The sequence below is a fragment of the Macrotis lagotis genome, chromosome 4, assembly GCF_037893015.1.
Source record: "Macrotis lagotis isolate mMagLag1 chromosome 4, bilby.v1.9.chrom.fasta, whole genome shotgun sequence".
Taxonomy (NCBI): domain Eukaryota; kingdom Metazoa; phylum Chordata; class Mammalia; order Peramelemorphia; family Peramelidae; genus Macrotis; species Macrotis lagotis.
The window spans coordinates 85938574-85956899 of NC_133661.1; the positions used below are offsets into that span (position 1 = coordinate 85938574).

Genomic DNA, 18326 nt, shown 5'->3' on the forward strand with positions numbered 1-18326 from the left:
CTCTATCCACTGTGCCACCTAGCCACCCTTTTATATTTTTTAAACTTGTATTTGGTTATTTTGTATATAGTTCTCTTGGTCTATTGATTTCACTTTATGAATGGTTTTTGTTTGTTTTGTGTTTTTTTTTGTCACTGAAAAAGTATTGTAAACCTTTTCTCTTTTCAATAGGAAAGATAAGGGTCTTGTTGCTGTTATTGTTTCTCTTTCCAAGTTTGATATTTATAATTTTTATGATACTCTAATATTTCATTACATTTATTTCTATCAGATATTCCTCAGTTCATGGTCATCACTTCTGTTTTGACTCTTTCTTGCTACAAAACAGTGTTAGTATAGCTATTTGGAGATCTATGGGAACATTTAAAAACATTTTTACTACTTGAGGTATATGTCTAGCTTATTTAACTCCTTGAAGTATATGTCTGATTGAAAAGATAATAAATTTATAGTATTAGAGCTGGAAAAGACATTTTCATTGAATCCCACTCCATCATTTTATAATGAGGAAACTGAGGCCATAGAGAGGTTAAGTGACTCATGTCTTAGGCTATTTAAATTTAGATCTTTTGACCCCAGATTCAGATTATGGTTATTTTAGTCTCAACATAATTCTAATTTGTTTCCCAGAATGGTGGGGTCAAATCATAAATTCATACACAGTTTATTAGTGTACCTAATAAACTTTTCTTCATTCTCCACAGCATGCTCTTAGAGGTGTTTTGATTTGCATTTCTCTTGGTATTAGTGACTTGGAGCTGTTTTTACCATTTCGCCATTTTTCTTTTGAGAAATACTTGTTTATATCTTTTGTCCATAGGAGGTGGTTCTTGGACTTAGATATTTGTTAGTTTCCTATATATCATAGATGAGACTTTTGTAGTCCTTTTAAATTTTTGTTTAGATAAGAATTTCTGCACTAGTCATGCCTGAAACATATCTGATATGTTTCTTATCTCATTTTTAAATGGAGTGAACTTTAATATTCAAATTATGTACCCATTTTGAACTTTTTAAAAATAGACTAAGATGCTGATCTAAACCTAATTTCTGTCAAACTACACTCCAGTTTTCCCAACACTTGTCAAATAATGTTTTCTTTTTTCAGAAAAATTATGTTTTTGTATTTATCTAATTCTAGGTTACTGACTCCAGCTATTTCTGATTCCTGAGACAGCTGGGTGATATAGTAAATAGAGCACTGGAACTGGAAGAGGAAGACCTGAATTCAAATCTAGACTCACAAGCTGAGTGAGCCTGGGCAAATTGCTTAAACTTTCTTGGTCATAGTATTCTAATTTATAAAAAGGATAATCATAGCACTTTCCTCTGAGGTTTGCTGTAAGGATAAAATGAGACAATATATGTAAAGTATTTGAAACACTACATCAAAACTAGCTAATATTTCTTATTTAATTTGGAATAGAGAAGAGTTCACTGATCTGCCTTTATTTCCTTTGTACTGTGTTCTAACCAGCAGTGGGAAGCAGTTTACACTTCCTTAGAGTCACACTATGTCAGAGATGAAAGGGATTTTAAGACCAGCTGCCAGTGCATTCATATAACAGAGAAGAAAACAGTCTCACAGTTATTACTACAAGATAATAACAAATTAGTGGCAGTGGAACTGAAGCTGGCAGATTCGCAGGTGATCTTTCTACTGTACCATACTACTCACTCATTTTCTTTCCTCTTTCCAGCCTTTTTGTATTCTTTCCTTGGGAATATTATTTACTGTTCCAACACAGTTGAATTTAAGTTATGATTGCTAATAAAGATCCTCTAGGACCATATCTTGGTTGCTGAAAGAAACCTTAGATTTCCCTCACTTTACAAATGAGGGAACTGAGATAGGTTGTCACACAGGTAATAAATAAGGGTCAGAGGTAGGATTCACTAACCTCTGGTTTTCTGAAATAGCATTTTTTGGAATGGATTCTAGGGGCAGCATGGTGTAGTGGGGAAAAATTTGAGGCATGATATTATTTAATGACCTGCCTCATTTGGACATCATGAAGAAAAACCTTAATATTCTACAGAATGTGAGTTACTAGAAATTTCTTTGATTCAGAAGACTTTTATCAAAATGGCTGCTTTTCTGCAATGAACTAGAATGAGATACTTCACCTCTGTAGTTCTTGATTTCCTTATCTGTGAAATAAAGAGATTGAGTTATATGATCTCTTAGGCTCTCTGAGATCTAAGAATTTGAATTAATGTCTTGACCCATATCTGTTGTATCTGATATGATTAAGACCTGCCATGATTCTAATGGCTTCAGTTACAGAGGATTTGTGAAGTGAGGGACCACTCCACTTTGGATTTCTAGATTTTCTTGTCTGTAGTGGAATCTTCTACTGTAGTGGAATATTCAATCTGGTTTGTAAAAAATTTTTTTTAGTGAATCAATCACAAAATTCTATTGAACTTGCACTAGCAGAGCATTGTGCTGAGAGCTGGGTATAAATGAAGGTAAATGAGAACTACTTCTAACCTCAAAGAGTTTATAATTAAGTAAGGAAGGTATATATATATATATATATATATATATATATATATATGTAAATATATGTGTATGAATAACTATGGTATATTATAGATCAGATTATGTACAATAACTATTTATATTTTTACAGTGTTTTATAGTCTACCTTGGGTAAATTGTCAAATTGACAAATGTTAATGAGCAGCCCATTGAGCTTGGCAAGTCCTCACACTAGAGGTGCTAGCCCTCCCTGATCACTCATATACCTGATAAATACATTATGTACTTTGTAAAACTTAATGAGAATTATTGTTAGCTGAGAGAGGGAATATAAAGGTATATCTCTGAAATTAGCAACTAAGTTTATGTCTATTTTTACTCATTATGCAGGAGTATAGAGTGTGATCTAGAATGACTAGTATCTCTGGTATGAGGGTTGCTGAACCCTTTTCAGGTTTGCTTTTCCTCTTTGTGTCTATCTAAGCCACCTAATACTCACCTGAGGTGCCAAGAAAGGGTTGTACAGCTGCCACACCTCAAAAAATTATTACAGTAAATGAGTTAGATCAGGTTCAGGATAACTGAGTAGTCTCAAACCTTTCAGTGAGTTAGGGGTTGTCTATCCCAAGCATGTAAAGACTTGCTCTGGTAGAATGAGTGAATGAGAACAATTTGTTCCTAGGGAAGCAGCTGAAGCAGGTACTATGGACTGCTTAGATCTTGGTTAGACATTGAAGATGCCAAGGTCATTGACTGCATCTAGAGGCATCACTAGTTGTCTTTACTCTGTCTTGCCACTGGATCATGATGACTTTGGAAGAGTGTGGATGCCCATATGTGAGGCCAATGTTTGTGCAACTCTGTCTCACTTAAATCCAATTTATGCAAGAATCAAAAGACATTAACCAATCTATAATGCCATTCCTATCTCAAAATCTTATGGTGACAGGCAAGTGACGAAGCAGCAGATGCAGATAACCTGGGAGATGTAGTCACAAGCCCATACCTATTGGAAGCAACTATGGGATTCAGCAGCCTCTTGTGTGTTTGAGCAGTCTTTTAAGCATCTCACTGTTCACCTCCCAGTATGAGGAAGGGATTAGAAAAGTGCCCTAAAAATTGTCTGCTTACCCAATCCTGGCCTGAATACTAAGACAGTTGGGGATCCCATCCTATGGTTGAAACACATTCTACTCACCAATGGATGGAATGTGTGCACATTTATATACATGTTTCAACAGACCTGAAAGATAAATAGCTCTTGTTGTAAGAGAACTCAGCAAATATCACATCCAAACAACATCCCTGAATGTATTAAAACTGGAAAATGAAGACCAGCTTACTGAAGTCAGAGCTGGATACACATTTTTCTGAAGTGGCCACAGTGAAGGGGAGCAGTGTGAAACTGGGTAGGATTTGAAATCCAAACTAATTTTGTCAGCAAGCTTGTATACCTACCAAAAGGAGTTAATTACAGACTTATGACAATATAATTGCCATTTGCAGGAAAACACCATGCCACCATCATCAGTGCCAATATCCCCACTATAACATGTCCTGATGAAGTCAAAAAAGTATTTTTTGATGACTTGGAGATGCTTATCATCAGTGTACTAAAAGAAGACAAGTTAAAATTTCAAGGGACTTTAATGCTAGAGTAGGTTCAGACTATCAGAGGGTCCTTGGGAGTAAAGAAATAGGAAAAAAACAAGAGCAGTGGTCATTTACTATAGAAGACTTATGTATCTCATGAACTTCTCATTACCAACACTGTCTTCCATTGACCAAAATGAAGTAAAATTTTGTTTGGATGCACCATTGAAGCAAACATTAGAATTTAATATATTATATGATTATAAAGTGAAGAATCAAATAGGATGTGAGAATGACGAATTTGATGTGAAGTATAGAGTGCTGGACTGATTACAGACTCATCCTCTCTAAGCCCCAAGGCAAAATAACTACCAAAAGAATGTCAACAAATAGGAATGCTTCTCTGAGCTATCTCAGTATTTGAGAAACTCCAATGTAAAGTGTGGAAGAGAAGAGGTATTAGATATATTAGATAGACTATCAAACTGAAGATCTACAGAGCCACTGTGCTGGCCTCATTGTTGTATGTCTGTGAAACATGGACACTCTACTAGTACCATGCCAGGAAATAGATATGCTTCCATTTAAATTGCCTGAAGAAGATTCTGAAGATCACCTAGCAGGAAAAGACACCAGACCCTGAGGTTCATTCTTAAACTAAATTGCCAAGCACTCAAACTCTAATAGAGAGAGAGTGCAACTTTGATGGACTGGTCACATTGTTTGATACTAAACATACACTGTTTTATGGAGAAAAAGACTGTTTTATGGAGGACTCAAACAGAAGGGCTCACATGGTGATCAGAAAAAGCATTACAAGGACCCTCTCAGGGTCCTCTTCAGGACACTCTCTTAAACACTTTGTATTTGATTGTGAGACATGGGACAATTGGCATAGTATGGGATGCCCTTCTCAGAGAGGGTGCTGGGCTCTATGACCAAAATAGAATTAGCTCAAAAAGAATGGGAGATTCACAAATTAGAGAATCCACCTTAAATATTTACGTGGATTATTTGTGCTCAAGCTGTGGTAGAGAATTCTCAGCTCAAAATAGTCTGATCAGCCAAAATCTGACAATCTGTAACTTACCTCTAACATAGTAATGCCATTTTGGGTTTTCTTCAGGAACAAAGGACAACAGCCACCAATCAACCAATTCACTACACCACATACTTTTCCTGGTTTCTTCCACTTAAAGAAGAACAGGCAATACATATCCCGAATTCATACAGCTTTTTTTGGTGGTGGTGGGGTCATGGAGGGGAAGGAAGGGGACCACTGATAGTTGGTAGGTAGTTGTGTAGAATGTTTCCAAGGTATTGACACCTGCCTTAAAGGGTGCAAAACATTTGCATAGATTGCTTGGAATAGATTTAGTGTAAGAAAATCAAATGGGATATTGAAGAATGCTGTGAAGAAGGATCATCAAGCACTATTCTCTTTTTATTCTGAAAAGTAATTAAATGGGATCTGTTTTAAAAGATGGACCCTGTTTTTAAATAGCTTAGGTTTCACATTCCTGGAAAGAATTGGTCACCATCCCCCAGACCTCCAAACCTCTAACAGTCTAAACAGCTGTGATAAGCTCCAGGGACAGCTGTCTTCACTGTTGCTTGGCAACAGCAGACCTCATTTTTGAGCCAGGAGCCAAGGAGGAATCCAGAGGATCCATATTAGAGGAAGGGAGGCAATTCAGAGACATACTAGTCAGATCCTGGTTTTTCTTTCTTTCTTTTTTGTTTTGTTTTATTGTAGCCCCAGTATAGGCACATATTTGTTTTTACTTAAGTTAAAAAAAACATAAAACATATAACTAGTAATGGCAACAAAACTAGCTGCTTAAATCCTCACCCCCCCAATCAAATACTTATAATTCCTTTTGAAAAATAGACTTTCTGCATGATTTTTATAGCTCGTTTAGAGCATTATTGAGCTTGCTCAGTGCATGGGTTTTTGGTCCCCTCTCTTGGAGTGAATTTCCCATTAAAATCTTAATGATAAAGTGAATTGGTTTTGCCTTTTTTTATGGGGATGAGAAAAGGAGGGGAAATAATTTTTTATATAAAATTTTATTTTCATTTTTTGTGGTTATATACTTAATAAATACCATCTAACATTAACATTTCCATGAAAAAGATGAATAAAAAAAGATTTTGTATGAAATCATGAATCTATTGCATACGTATTGAGTTTTTAAAAAAAGAATACAAGAAGTACATGGAACATATTACCTATCAGACTTATTGATAGAAAAATAATATATGAAAAACAAGAGACAGAGAGCATTGTTGAAGTGCAAAATTCACTTACATTAAATTAAAATTTTCTTGTATGAATAAAGCCAATGTAACCAAGATTAGAAGGAGTATAAGAAATTGGAAAAAAAAATTTTGGTAATCTCTCACATAAGGGTTTCATTTCTCAAATATATAAAGAATTTTTTTTCAAATTTATAACACTATAAGTCATACCCCAATTAACAAATGGTCAAGGAATATGAACAGGCAATTTTTCAATGAAGTAATCAATAATGTGTGTGTGTGTGTGTGTGTGTGTGTGTGTGTGTGTAGTTGATCATTAAACTGAGCAGAATTTACAAGTTCTTTCAACTGATTTTCTTTACAATATTATCATTAGTGTTTAAATTGATCTTCTAATTCTTTCCATTTCACTCTCCATAAAGTCTTAAGACTTCTCTATTTTAATTTATCACTTTCATTATCTTATAGGGCAATAATATTCGTCCGAATGCATATAACATTTTATTAAGCATTTCCAAATTGATAGGCAATCCCACAATTTAATTATATTTTTTGCTAAAACAAAAATAGTGTCGGGGCAGCTAGGTGGCGCAGTGGATAAAGCACCGGCCCTGGAGTCAGTAGTACTTGGGTTCAAATCCCATCTCAGACACTTACTAATTACCTAGCTGTGTGGCCTTGGGCAAGCCACTTAACCCCACTTGCCTTGCAAAAAAAAAAATAGTGTCATAAATATTTTTTTATATATAGATCCTTTTCCACTATCTTTGATCTTTTTGGAGGTATAGGTTTAGTAATACTAAATGACAGGGATTCAAAGGGTGTGCATAATTTAGTGACTTTTGGAGATATAGCTCTGGATCATTTTTTTTGCAAGGCAATGGAGTTAAGTGAATGATCACTTATTAAAAAACATTTTTAAAAATTTATTTTATCCTGAACTTCAGAAATGAGCCAAGAGTTTCATAACAAAAATGATAAAAAGTTGCTTGCATATGAAAATGCAAATCTATTATTCAAATATATAATAATCATGTTTTTTCTTCTCTCCACTCCACATTCCTATCATAGAGATTGCTAGCTACCATTAGACACAAAAATGTTTATTATTCTTTACATACTTCTATTTTTTAGTTCTTTCTCTGAATTCAGATAGATCTTCCTTCTTAGACTTTGTGTGATCCAATTCACAGCTCTACCAAAAGCATGCCATCTTCCCACAGACCCTCCAACAATTTTATTTTCCCTTTCTATTATCTTCAACAATCTGATGGCATAGTATAGAATCTCATAGTTACTTTAAATGACATTTCTCTAATTTGCTCATGATCTGAAGAATTCTTTTTATATGTTAGCTTAGATTTTTCTCTTTGAGAAATGTCATATTCTTTGACAATTTATCTATTGAAGAATGATTATTGTGTTTTCATATTTGAATCAGTTCCTATTTGAATCAGATCTCTAAATATTTTAGACATCAGACCCTTTCAGAGAAATTTGCCACAAATATTTTTCACCCCAATTAATTGTTTCCTTTCGAATTTTAACTGAATTAATTCTGTTGGCACAGGAGCTTTTCATTTTTGGTTATGCAAATTATCCATTTTATCTTCTGTGATCCTCTCTATAATTTCTTCAATCATGAATTCTTCCCTTATTCACAGTTGTGAAAGTTACTACATGTTCTCTAAATTTTTTATAATATGATCTTTTCCATGTAGGTCATGTATCAATTTGCAGTTTTATGTGCTGTAAAATGTGCAGTTTTCTACAAACTTTAAAAAGTTTTCTAGTTTTCCTAATAATTTTTGTACAATAATGAATTCATACCCTAGCCATTGGGCTTTTGGTGCTAGTTGAATTCAATGCAACTATAAAGTAAGTTACTTTATGCTGTTTCCCTAATTATTTCCATTGATCAACATTTTTAAATCAATGTCATGGTTTTAATAATTACTACATTGTAGCCAAATTTGAGGTTTGTTAATGCTAGACCCCCGTCTTTTCCACTTTTTTCATCTCTAAAGGGATTCTTTTGTAGTTTGATAGTACAATTCTGAATTACTAAATTAGCATTATGGTATCACTATTTTTAATATATTGGCTCAACCTAACCATGAGTAGTTATCTCCTTGTTTGTCTATCTTTATATATATATATATATATATATATATATATATATGTATGTATACATATATATATATATGTATGTATAAAACTTTATATAAAGTTTTTTCATAAAGTCCTTATGTGTGTCTTCTTTCCCTTTTTCTCTTTTAATTTACATTTTTATTTATTTACACATTACTAAAATAGTCTTTTTTGTAAGAGTAATACCTCCATCCATAGAAATAAAAAAAAATATTCATGAGAAATAAAGTGAAAGAATGAGAAAAAATGTACTTCAGTCGTGTTCAGATACCATCAACTCTGTCTCTGGGGTACATTGTATTCTTTATTATAAGTTCATCATCACTTCCATATTTTTCCACAGTTGCTGTTGCTGATTGTAATTCCTTCCATCCGTTCCTCCCCACTACCATTTAATATATTTTCTCTCTCCTTTCACTCTGTCCCTCTTCAAAAGTGTGCTATATTGCAGTCAAATGCCATGGTAGACAGAGCACTAGTACTGGCACCAGGAGGCCCAAGCCTATATCCCATCCCAGAGACCCAGGAACTACCCAGCCACATGGTCCCAGGAAGGCCACCCTATCCCACCACCTTGTAAAAAGTAAAAAAAAATGTGTTGCATCTAACTACCCTCTCCCATGATCTACGCTCTCCTCTATCACCTATATCCCTCCTCCCCTCCCCCTGTTCCCTTTCTCCCATCCCCTTTGTCCTCTAGATTTCTATACCTTATTAAGTATGTATCTTAGCCATTTCTGGGAGAATGAAGGCTCCCTCATTCCTTCTCACCACCCCCCTTCATTGTAAAAGCTTTTTCTTGACTCTTTTGCATGAAATATCTTAGCTTATTCTATTTCTCCTTTCCACTTTTCCCAGTATGTTCCCTTTTCACCAATTGACTCCATTTTTTACAATATATTATACCTTCAAATTCAACTCCCTCCTGTGCCTCATCTATATATGCTCCTTCTACCTGCTCTAATAAATGAGAAGGTTCATATGAGTATTATCTGTATCATCTTCCTATGCAGGAATACATGCAGTTCATCATCATTAAATGCCTCAAAATTAGTCCTTCTCATCCACCCTCTCTATGCTTCACTTGAGACTGCACTTGAAGATCAAACTTTCTGTTAAGCTCTGGCCATTTCAACAGGAAATTTGAAATTCCCCTATTTCAATGACTGCCTGTCTTTTCTCCTGGAAGAGGATGTTCAGTTTTGCTGGGTAGTTGGTTCTTGGTTGCATTCCAAGCTGTTTTGCCTTCTGGAATATCATATTCCAAGCCCTACAAACCTTTGATGTGGATGCTGCTAAGTCATTAGCTTCCTTTAACTCCATTCTATGCTTGAAGGAATTGTTTTCTTCAGAGAACTTTCTTATCTCTCTTTCTATCTGGCAAATTCTGCTGGTATTCTCCTAATTAACTTTTTGGACTGCTTTTTACATTTGACTTAAAGACTGGTTTTTAACATCTTGTTTTATTCAGCATTTTTTGGATCTTCTTCACTGAGCTGCTGACTTGGTTTTCATGTTTTTCCTGTATCTCTCTCATTTCTCTTCCCAATTTTTCCTCTATCTCCCTTACTTGATTTTCAAAATCTTTTTTTGAGCTTTGCTATAGCCTGAGGCCAATTCTTATTTTGTTGGAGGCTTTGGATACAAAAACTTGAACTTTGCCATCTTCTGAGTGTGTGTTTTGATCCTCCATGGGCCCAATTGTCTATGGTCAGGTTCCTTTTTTTTCCTTTTTACTCATTTCCCCAGCCTATGCCTTGGTTTTGGGGTACTTCTTGAGCTTTTGACATATTGGAACACCTGTGCAAAGGCCTCAGTTCCTTCAAAGTCTTTTGAGAGGCTCTGACTGCTCTTCTGGCTTGTGCGTTGGTCTGTGGATGACCATAAGTACACCCATGTGTCCCAGAGCTTTGAGGTGGGTCCTTGCTCAGCTATAGTAGTATGGGGTCCAGACTGTGACCAGAGTCTGAATATGGTCAAAGTACCAGAGTTCCTCTGCCAGGGACAGAGGAGAGACCTTGACAGACTCTCCCTGCTCCCATACCCTCCATGGACTGAGTGCTCTGAGAGGAGCTACCTGTATGGCTCCCTGCTGGGAAGCTCTATAGGCCTGCTTCTGTTTCCTTGGATCTGGGCTATGCTTAGGGTTGCAGCTAGCTGACGGCCTTGCTGGCTCCCACTCACTCTACCAGAGGTTTCCCTGCCGATCTTCCAAGTCATGCTTAGTGTTCCCTGGGTTGGCAGATCAGGAAACTGCTTCTGCGGCTCTGCGGCTAGGAGATGACACTCCCAGGGACACAGGTACCCCATGAGCTGTTTCTGGATGATTGAAGCTTCTGTGCTCCAGCCTGGTGATCCTGGCTATGCTGCTGCCTCCTCCAACCCAGTGGAATAGAGCATTCTCACGATCTTCCAGGTTACCTTGTGCTGGAGAATTGTCTCACTGGATCTTTCTGTGGGTTCTGTCTCTTGAAAATTTAATTAGAGTCATAATTTTAAGGTTTTTAAAATATTTTGGAAAAGAGCTCCTGGGAAAGCCTGTTCTCATGTTGCTGTCTTGGCTCTGCCCATACACCTTATGTGTGTCTTAGCAGGTGGACTCCTAATTATATTTTTATATTCTTACAGTTAAATCAAACAGAATATTTTTTCTGTGGACTTTATTGATAAAATGAAAAAAAGATGACTTTTGTGGATTTTAAATTCAGGAATTTTGTTGGTTAGTTAATTTTTCAATTAATTTTTAGTTATATATATATATGTATATAGCATTTCATTAATTTTTTTACTTGTTTTTCAATCCTTACAAATTCCCTCAATTTCTCTGTTGTCTTGCTACAGTTAGCATCTGTAATACTATACTGAATGATTTAGTGGTAATAGAAAGCCTTGCTAAACCTTGATTTTCTTAGAAAAGTTAGTCCTTGACTTTATATATACCATGTTAAGGAAGAATTCAATTATTCCTATATATTTTAAAAATAACAATAAATTATATTTTTTCAAAAGACTGTCTTTATTGAGATGTGATTTATAGTTTAACATTAGTATGATATATTTACTTTCCTTAATATTGAACTAAGCCAACTTTCCTGATAAAAATCATTATACTAGATATTTTCAAACATTGTCTCTTCACAAATATTGTTGTTTATATGTTGATTTTCTTTAAGATTATTGTTATATCCTTGATTTGTGAATCAAGACTATATTTAACTCTTAGAAGGAATTTGGTAGAAGTTTTTCTTTAGCATTTATTTAAGGAATTATTGTCTAAGTGATTGTTAGAATTCAATTTTAAATTCAACTGGATCTTTTTTGTCATTTGAAAATTCATGGATGTATTTTTTACATAAAAGATTCAATATATTTTTCTGAGATTATGTTAAAATATTTTTATTACATATGTTAACTCAGTGGTTTATATTTGTGTAAAATTTTATTCAATTTATCATCAACTTTATTGGAATATGATTTAGAAAAATAGTTTTTAATAATTTATATTATATCACCTTTCCTTGTTAAAAGTTATTCTTTTTCATTTTGGTTCCTGTCAATTTGGTTTTCTTCTTTGCCTTTTAGAATCAAGTAGGCTAGGTGGTAGCATTTCAATTTTTTAGTCTAGGTAATAACACAGTTATTTTATTAATTTCAGTAGTATAGTTGCCCCTGCAACATCATGATGTTTGGAAGGGGGTTGACAGTGAGAAGCACAGAAAAATTATTGGACTGGGCAGAAGTGCAAAGGAAAGGGAGAGGAGTCTAGGGTTTCTGACAAGATACATTGGTGGCAATTCATGAAGGTCTTTTAAAACTAAATAAAGGTATTTTACTTCATCATGGAAGACCTATGTAGTCATTGCAGTTTAGTGAGTGTTGGGAATGGGAAGGTGTGGGAAGAAAAAAGGTTCTAGTATGGGCATATGCTATGTAGAGACCAGAGTTTTGAGAAGGATTTCATTATCTCTATAGAAGTTGCAATATGAAAGTAGGGGTTAGGGTAGGAAGGAAAACTGTGAGTCAGAAATGAAGTCTTTGAGAATGGAGAGAACATGAGATGATTGGTATGGAGAGCACATAAAAAGCAGTCATCAATATTTGGTTAGGGTAATAGAGATGGATGAAGTAAATTTCTAAGGAAGATAAATTTTTGCATGATGACAGAAGAGGGAGAGTCTAGAAGAGGCACTGATAAACAAATACATGAGAAAAGACATACCATGGACTAATAAAGGTGAGTGGTGATGAGGGGTATTATTATAAATTATCTTTTGAAGGTGATCAGGGAAGGGGAGAGGTCAGGGTGTAGAGACTTTTTTTGAGAATGAAAGATTCAGTAAAACATGAGAAGAGGAGATCTGAATCACAGGCAAGTTTATTAATGATAATGTGAAGTTTTAATGAGTATTTCTGGAATTAGAAAAAAGAACGTTGATGGGTGGGTAAGTGTTTAGCATGAAGAAGTCTGAAGAATAGTATTCTATGAAGAATAGTATTCTATATCTGGAATAGGTTAGAATGAATGATAAAAAGAAAAACAGCATTCATAAGGGGTCCATGGGCGATCCTGTGCTAAACAGCATCTAAAACAGGAGCTATAGAAAGTAAGCAAGCTGGAAGTCCTTACCCTCAAACTGTTTCCATTTTTTTCTTTTCTTTAGGTTATACATGTACAATCATGTTAGGCATATTTCCACATTAGTTACATTGAGAAAGAAGAATCAGAACAAAAGGGAAAAAGCCATGAAAAAAAAAATTTAAAGTGAAAATATTGTCCTTTGGTCTATAGTCAGTTCTTTCTTTGGAAGTGGATTTCATTTTCCACCACAAGTCTTTTGGAATTATTTTTGATCATTGCAGCTAAGTCTATCATAGTTTATCATCATACAATGTTGATGTTAATGAGTACAATGCTCTGGTTCTTTTCACTTCACTCAGCATCAGTTCATGAAAGTCATTCCAGGTTTTTCTGAAATTTACCTGCTCATTATTTCTTACAAAACTTTAATATTCCATCACATTCATATATTGCAACTTGTTCAATTGATTAGTATCACCTCAGTTTCCAATTCTCTCCCATCACAAACAGTTGCTAAAAATATTCTGTACATGTGTTCTTTGTTCTTATTTATGATCTAGTCGTGCTATTACTGGATCAAAGAGTATGTACAGTTTTATAGTTCTTTAGCATAGTTCCCTATTGGTCTCCAGAATGGTTGGATCAGTTTACAATTCCACCAACAGTGCAATAATTTCCCAGTTTTCCCATATCCTTTCCCATATTGACCATTATCCTTAACTATCATATTAGCCAATCTGAAAGACTTCAGAGTTGTTTTAATTTGTCTTTTTTTTCTAATCGATAATGATTTAGAACATTTTTTCTTATGATTATAGATAACTTTTAATTTCTTCTTCTTAAAACTGGCTGTTCATATCCTTTGGCCATTTGTCAATTAGGAAGTGACTTGTATTCTTTAAGATTTGACTCAGTTCTCTGGATATTTTATTAAAAAGGCCTTTATCAGGGGTACTGACTGCAAAAATTATTTTCCAGATTTCTTCTTTCCTTCTAATCTTGGTTGTATTGATTTTTTGTGTGTAAAATTTTAAAAATTTAATATAAACAACATTATGCATTTTACAATTTGCAATGTTCTCTATTTCTTGTTTTCTCATAAATTCTTCCCTTTTCCATAGATCTGACATAAACCTAATTGGCTTATGATATCACTCCTGAGTCTGAATCATGTATTCGATTCTACTTTATATTACTATAGGGCATGAGAGGTTCATCTGTGCCTAATATGTGCCATACTATTTTCCAATTATCCTAGACCCTTTTGTCAAATAATGAGTTCTTATCCAAGAAGCTGAAGTCTTTATTATCAAATATTTGATTACTACAGTCATTTAGTATTGTTTCTTTTCTACCTAATTTATTTCCCTGATCTAGAACTCTATTTCTTAGCCTGTAGCAAATTATTTTTATGACTGCTGTTTTATAATATAGTTTTAGATCTGGTTTGGTTAGGTCACCTTCTTTTGCACTTTTCCCCCATTAATTCCCTTGATGCTCTTGAGCTTTTGTTCTCTCAGATGAATTTTGTTATCTTTTTAGTGTTATCAAATATTTTTTTAGTTTGATAGGTATGACTACTTACGTTTTTGTAATAAAAGATAGCCTATTTATAGGGGAATTGAGGCTCAGGAGGAGTTTTGACAAAGAAGTCAGAGGGAATGGGAATTTAGAGTTTTAGGGCCTTTAGGTGACATATCCTTTAGTGATTTGATGACTTTATACTGAGAGCTAGAGGTAGAAAATAGGCGGTGAGGGTTTCTGGACCTGGAGGACATTTATCATCATGATGCATAGGTAGTCAGGAATTGGTGGTTCTGAATCAGGGCAAGATAAAATGAATGCTCACCATTCAGAAGACCAGGGTCTCAGATGGGAGTAGCATTCCTGGGATTATGCATAAGGGCTAGTCAGAAGGTGATGTGAGGAGATATGGCATAAAAATGATGGTTGAGCAATCATTTATTGCAAACATTAGACTTTGTAACATATAATTTATCAGCATCATAGAACTAAAAGCATTAGAGCTTGAGGAACACTTAGAGATAATCTAATTCAATTGCACAGATGAGGAAACTGAGGAAGAGTCAAAGAGGACCTTGCCTGTCAGTAAGTAAGTTATAGGAGTGGGATTTGAATCCAGTTCCTACATCTATAAATCCAACTCCCTTTTTACAGTCCTATGCATTGGGTACCCAGTAAGCCTTAGTAAATCATATCAATATTTATAGAAAGCAATTTTATTAGAGAAAGATTAGTCTTGGATTTCCTCGGTATCAGGGATTCCCAAGTGAGGAAAATTCAATTTACTACATTTCTTTTGATCTTGGTTACAGTGGTTTTGTCTGTAAAAAACCTTTTAAAATTTTTTTTAGTTTTTTTTTTTTGCAAGGTAAACGGGGTTAAGTGGCTTGCCCAAGGCCACACAGCTAGGTAATTATTAAGTGTCTGAGACCGGATTTGAACCCAGGAAAACCTTTTTAATTTAATGTAGTCAAAATTATCTAGTTTGTTTTTAATTATCTCTTCCTTGGTCATAAACTGCTTCCCTTTCTATAGATCTGACAGGTAAACTATTCCTTGATCTCCTAGTTTGCTTATAACATTGTTTCTTATGTTGAGATCCTGTACCCATTTTGATCTTATCTTGGTATAAGGTGTGAGGTGTTGGTCTAATCCAAGTCTCTGCCATACTAACTTCCAATTTTCCCAACAGTTTTTATTGAAGAGGGAGTTTTTACCCCAGTAGCTGGACTTTTTGGGTTTGTCAAATAGCAGATTATTATAATCATTGTCTTGCATCTCTTTTGCACCTAGTCTATTCCATTGATCCACCACTCTGTTTCTTAGCCAATACCAGACAGTTTTGATGACTGATGTTTGATAATATAATTTTATCTCTGGTAGGGCTAAGCCACCTTCTTTTGTACTTTTTTCATTAAATATTTGGAAATTCTTGACTTTTTATTTCTCCATATGAATTTATTTACCATGCTTTCTAACTCAAAGTAATTTTTTGGAATTTTGATTGGTCAGGCACTAAATAAGTAGTTTAATTTAGGTAGAATTGTCATTTTTTATTATATTAACTTGGCCTATCCATGAGCAGTTGATATTTGCTCAGTTATTTAAATCTGATTTTATTTGTATGAGAAGTGTTTTGTAGTTGTTTTCATAGAGTTTCTCAGTCTGCCTTGGAAGGTAGACTTATGAATATTTTAATATTTGAAGTTGTTTAGAATGAGATTTCTTTTTCTAACTCTTGCTGATTAATATATAGAAGTGCTGAAGATTTATGAGGGTTTATTTTATATCCTGCTACTTTGCTAAAGTTGCTAATTGTTTCCAGTAGTTTTTTAGTTGATATTTTGTTATTCTCTAGGTATACCATCATGTCATCTGCAAAGAGTGAGAGTTTTATTTCTTCCTTCCCAATTCTAATTCCTTCGATTTCTTTTTCTCTTCTTGTTGCCAAAGTTAACATATCTAACACAATATTGAATAGTAGTGGTGATAATGGGCATCCTTATTTCACCCCTGATCTTATTGGGAATGCCTCTAACTTATCCCCATTGCATATAATGCTTGTTGATGGTTTCAGATAGATGCTGCTTATCATTCTAAGGAACAATCCATTTATTCCTACGCTCTCTAGTGTTTTTAGTAGGAATGGATGCTGTATTTTGTCAAAGGCTTTTTCAGCATCTATTGAGATAATTATATGATTTCTGAAAAGTTTGTTATTGATATAATTAATTAAACTTAACAGTTTTCCTAAAATTGAACCAACTCTGCATTCCTGGGGTAAATCTTGCTTGGTCATGGTATATTATCCTCTTGATAACTTCCTGTAATTGCTTTGCTAAGATTTTATTTAAGATTTTTGCAATCATTAGGGAGATAGGCATATAATTTTCTTTCTGTTTTGACTCTTCCTGGTTTAGATATCAGCAACAAATTGGTGTCATAGAAAGAGTTAGGCAGAGTTCTGTCTTTACCCATTTTGCCAAAAAGTTTATATAGAATTGGAACCAATTGTTCCTTAAATGTTTGATAGAATTCACTTGTGAATCCATCTGACAATGAAGATTTTTCCTTAGGGAGTTCAATAATGGCTTGTCAAATTTCTTTTCCTGAGATAGGATTATTTAGGTATTTAATTTCCTCTTCATTTAATCTGGGCAATTTATATTTTTGTAAATATTCATCCATTTCACTTAGATTATCAAATCTTTTGGTATACAGTTGGGCAAAATAATTCTGAATTGTTACTTTAATTTCTTCCTCATTAGTGGTGAGTTCACTTTTTTCATTTATGATACTAGCAATTTGGTTTTCTATTTTCTTTTTTTAATCATATTACCCAGATGTTTATCAATTTTATTGGCTTTTTCATAAAACCAACTCTTAGCTTTATTTATTAGTTCAATAGTCTTCTTGCTTTCGAGTATATTAATTTCTCCTTTAATTAATTTAACAAATATTAAAAGAAAAAAGGGAATGGAGAATTCTCCAGTACTAGGAGCCTGGAAAACTAAGAAACTAAAATCAGCCATTCTGAACACAGAAATGTAACAGACAACTGGAAATAGCCAGTCAAGCCATAGAGATGAACAAAGATACACAATTGAAAAACACACATATAAATGCCACTCCCTATTCCTTGTATATATACAACTCTCTGGAATTTCCTTAATTACCCCATTTTGCCTATTTCATCAGAGACGCCCCATGGTGTGGTCTTGTGTCCTTCCCCTGCTGTTGACCAGATTGAGGTCAATTCCTAAGTGCACCCAGAAAAGGAGAATTTCTTTTGAAATCAGAAAGTAATTGAAGGTAAGTCAAGTTTATTGAAAGTACTGCAGTTTAAATCAAGTGCTTAGGTAAATTAAAATACATTGAAACTTGTGTTGAAATAATGAATTTAATAAGAATAAATTCAAATTATATGAATAAGACTATATTAAGTTAGGGAAAGAATCATTGAAGATAGAATTAATCAAGTATACATATATATACATATACATAATTATATATAAATAAATTAAGGGCATGTTCACCTAATAGAGACCACCAGATAGGGCTTCCTTGGAGATCTAGTAGTCTTATGAGTTTGGACATCAAATTTGTGATTAAATCTCCAGAAGTTTCTTATAAAAACTGAAGGGGATTGAATCACATGACTCTTTAGAACAAAGACTCCTACTTTCCAAACCCTAAAAAACTGGGAAATCGTTTAGTTTACAAAAGAAGGGA

The 18326-nt window shown here is 34.2% G+C and overlaps 1 long non-coding RNA gene across 2 annotated transcripts in view; it reads left to right on the top strand.

The window, feature by feature from the left end:
- The window catches only part of LOC141521167 (uncharacterized), a 115889-nt gene that overhangs the window by 16772 nt on the left and 80791 nt on the right, over positions 1–18326 (top strand). For both annotated transcript variants that reach the window (XR_012477859.1, XR_012477858.1), the window contains exon 2: positions 17793–17906. This is a non-coding gene — a long non-coding RNA (uncharacterized LOC141521167). The remainder of the gene's footprint in view (positions 1–17792; positions 17907–18326) is intronic.